The sequence below is a fragment of the Coenobita brevimanus genome, chromosome 73, assembly GCF_032717465.1.
Source record: "Coenobita brevimanus isolate Jiangsu-jjx chromosome 73, ASM3271746v2, whole genome shotgun sequence".
Taxonomy (NCBI): Eukaryota; Metazoa; Arthropoda; class Malacostraca; order Decapoda; family Coenobitidae; genus Coenobita; species Coenobita brevimanus.
The window spans coordinates 27,645,688-27,650,076 of record NC_137026.1 but is presented as its reverse complement, the minus strand read 5'-3'; positions in this window follow the sequence as shown (position 1 = coordinate 27,650,076).

The following is a 4,389-nucleotide window of genomic DNA, read 5'->3' as shown; positions in this document are numbered from 1 at the left end:
ACTATGTGATGAAACAGTACTGGAAGAGTGGTGGTGGTGGTGGTGAATGTTATGTGGTGGTAATAGTGATGGAAAGAGTGCTGGTGGTGGTGGTGGTGGATGTTATGTGATGATAGTGTTAATAGAAAGAGCGGTGGTGATGGTAGTGGTGACGATAGGAGTGATGATGGTGATGGTGATGGTGGTGGTGGTGGTGGTGGTGGTCATGGTTCGAGGTGTAGTGATGCTCAGAGTGGTGGTTTCAGTGGTGGTGTTTGTCGTATGGAAGTAGTGAAGATGGTGACAACGATGGCATCAGAGGTGAAGGTGCTTGTGTGGTGATGGGGCTCATGGTGAGTAGCGGAGATAGTGGTGAAAGAGTGTGTGTGTGGGGGTGGTTGACGTTAAGGTGAATAAAGATAATGATGATGTAAAGGAAGAATATTGATGGTGACAGCGGAGAGGACGGTGGTGTTGAAAGTGAAGGAGACACGGGAGAACTTCCGCAGCGTTAATGACTGGTAGTGGTAACAAAAGAGGGTAGAGGTGGTGAGTTGTAGTTATTACAGAAGAGGGCAGTGGTGATGAGTGACAAAGGTAACAGGAAAGGGTAGTGATGGCGAGTGGTAATGGCAACAGAGGAGGGTAGTGGTGGTGAGTGGTAATGGTAACAGAGGAGGGTAGTGGTCGTGAGAGGTAGTGGTAACAGACGAGGGTAATGGCGTTGGGTGGTAGTGGTAACAAAAGCAAGTAATGGTAGTGAGTGCACATGGCTGGGGTAACAAGAGAAGGTTGTGGTGATGGTGGTGAGCGGTAGTGGCAACAGAAGAGTGTAGTAGTGGTGAGTGGCAGTGGTAACAGAAGAGTGCAGTAATAGTAGTAGTTGTTCCTTGGGCAGTCTGGCCAAACAGCCCTAAGTCCCAAAGGAAGGCCATGGCCAAGACAGGGCTTTCCCACAGAGCTCTCAAGGAGTTTATGTTGTGTTGTTGGCGTAGGTGATTGTGTACAATGCAGTCTTCGATAATGTGCTTAATAGTATGGGGTGCTGTGTTACATCGTGGACAGGCATCAGTGACGGAGTCATCCAGCCTCTTCTGGTAACTTAAGAGGGCTGCCTGGCCAGGTGGACCCTTTCCTCACGAGGGAGCTAGGATTCAGAGGGGTGGATATCAGGAGGCCGTGCATGCAGCTGCATGTTGTCTTTAAGTGACTGAATGGAGCGGCGATTGATCTGAGCATGGATATGCTTCTGGAAGCTGGTCTGAGGCGGGCGAGAGCGGAGAGATGACTGTATATGTGAATAATATCGTGTACTGGGTGTTGTTTTGATGTTCATTGGTGTATGTGGCTGTGCTGCCATGTAGTATAGTGGGTGTTGTGGGTTTGTGGAGGCTGCAACAAGAATTTGGGTGCCTCTCATGTCTACAGTAGGTCATCCTTGACTTTGAGGACTTTGGTTTCATGATGTAGGTGGTCTGTATGTGTAGTAGCTGTGCAGCCTGTGATTATTTTTAGGGCCTTGTTCTGTATGGTCTGTAGAATGTTGTAGTGTGTTATAGTGAGGTTAGGAGCCCAAGCAGGGCTTGCATAATTCATCACTGAACGTATATATTGTTTGTATACTGTGGTGTATTTTTTTTTTTTTTTTTTTCCAAATGTTGTATGGGTAAGTGACCTCAAGACATTGAGTCTTGGTGTTATTTTACTTTTAATGTTTGTGATGTGTTGTTTAAATGACATTTATGTATTGTATGTTACCCAAGGATTTTGTGTGTGTGTGTGTGTGTGTGTGTGTGTGTGTGTGTGTGTGTGTGTGTGTGTGTGTGGTTGGGGAGTGTGGTTGGGGAGTGTTGTTTATGGTGAGGTGTGAAATGCGACTGTGTTCTGCTGTCCAGTTTGTGAGAAGGGTCACTGTCGATTTGGCTGGGACTATTTTGAGCCTGTTTGTGGTGAACCATTCGTGTAGTGTGTTGTGGTAAGGTTGAATGATTTGTGAAGCTGTGTTTGTGTTTTGGTCTGTACGTGAAAGTGTTACATCATCTGCATAGGAAGCTATGTGTATCTGTGGTGTGTGGGGTGTAGGTATGTCATGCATGTATAGGTTAAAGAGTGTAGGGAACAAGAGATCCTTGGGGGACGCCATTTGTGAAGTTTCTGATGTTCGAAGACTGACCGGCAAATGTTACATGGGCACATCTGCCTGCTAAGTAGTTTGCCAACCATCTTTTTGTGTTATTGTGCAAGTTTGTGTTGAATATTTTGTTTGTGAGGTTGTGGCAGGGGATGGCATTAAAAGCTTTGCTAATGTCTAGTGTGATTAGGAATGTTCTGTTTGGTGGCATAGCGGAGTTCATGACATCAAAAACTCTCTGTGTAAGGTCTGTAAGAAGAATGTTTGTGGAGTGTAGTGGCCTAAGCCATGTTGTGACCGGGCTAGGGGTGTGTGAGATGTAGCTAGTTGTAGTACCAGTCGTTCAGTGACTTTAGACGGGGGGCGGTGTGAGGAGGGTAACGTGGGGTCTTTGTTGGGTTTTGGGATTGTGATGATAATGCCATGCTTCAGAAGAGCGCAGTGGTGGTGAGTGGTGTCGGTAACAGAAGAGGGTAGTGGTAGCGCAGTGGTGGTGAGTGGTGTCGGTAACAGAAGAGGGTAGTGGTAGTGAGTGGTAGTGGTAACAGAAGAGGGTAGTGGTGGTGAGCGGTAGTGGTAACAGAAAAGGGTTGTGGTGGTGAGTGGCAGTAGTAACAGAAAAGGGTAGTGGTGGTGAGTGGCAGTGGTAACAGAAGAGGATAATGGTGGTGAGTGGCAGTGGAAACAGAAAGGGATGGTGGTTGTGAGTGGTAGCAGTCAGAGACGAGAGGAGTTGTGGTAGAAGAATTCGTGGGGCACCAGTCAAAAACATTGACATCATCTTACATCAAATGTCGCAAAAAACACTGTAATCAAGAATTATGCTTCTTAAAACCCTGCTACAAACCTGAATAAAAACAATATATTTATTGTAACTGAGAAAACGTGTCAGACAGACATAAAGGGGCATGAAGTCTATTTACAGACACTCTGGCACCCTTCCCTCCTCTAACTTATAATTCTATTACAACTTCAGCACAGCCTCCACCCTAACTCGTCATAATTACCTTCATACTTCAACAGGAGTTTCCTCTCCTAATTTCTGTACAGCCTCACTCCATCATGTGAAATGTGTGTGCCGATGTCTTTTGCAATTTCTGTACTGTTTGTCTGAACCTTCTGAGTATCCTGCTAGGACGTATACATCACTTTTCACTCCGACGAACGTCATTCACATTTTCATGGACTTCCGTTAGTGAAGTTGTTAATATCAATGCACTCCAGGTGTGGGCATTACTGACACCAAACTGATGCATTGCCAACACAGCAGTAATAGTTGCGTGGCCAACATGACATGACTTAACGAAGATGAGATGTAAGAGGGATAAAGAGAGCGATGTGTAAAGTGCAAAGACATGAAGAAAGAGAAGAGAAAGGAAGCTACAGACACAAAAAGGCAAATACAAAAAAGATGCTGCATACAGTACCTTTCTATCTATCTAAATATCTCTAGAAGCAAGAGACAGATGAAGTGCACCATTATTATTCCACCTATCTATCTATCAAAGCCACACGCGGTTTAGGGCCAATATGAATTTTTAGTCACGAAAGCTACCCACCCACCACACCATAAAGTGAATAACGAGTAAAAAAAAAAAAACGCGAGTTTCCTCTCCAGAGCATCTATCTATCGAGTGTCTAATACCTCAACCTGTCAGGTGCAACAAATAGGTACAGTGATAGGAATTGCAGCTAAGAACGAAATGACAGGGAACTAATGGAGGTGTAGTAAGGGCAAGAAGTGAGAGGTATGCATTTCACTTTCACTACCACTAACGTTATTCACCCTTTCATAGACCTATGTTGGTGAAGTTACTAATATCAATGTACTCCAGGTGTGGCCATTATTGACACCATACTACTTCCTGGCAAACACAGCAGTAATAGTTGAAGGGTCAACATTACATGATTTCACTCAGATGAGAGGAAAGAATGAACAGGAGAAGGTAGTGTAAGGCTATACAGATAAGACGAGAGAGAGAAGAGTGGAGGCTGCAGAAAAAGAACGGCATATACGGAGAAAACAATGCTATCCTTTTCTATGTATGTAGTCTGTGTGTATGCGAGAGGCAGATGAAGAGCACCAAAACTAACATACTGTACAATAACTATCAAGCTATAAAAGTGACACGCAGGTCTATGGCCAGTATTAATTATCGAAGTGCACAGAAGTGAAAAGCTGGTCAATAGACGCAACAGTTCCTGTCGAGATTATCTTTTCACTTAGTGCCTGACGCCGTAACCTGTGAGGTGAAACAAGCAGATAAAATGATAAAATA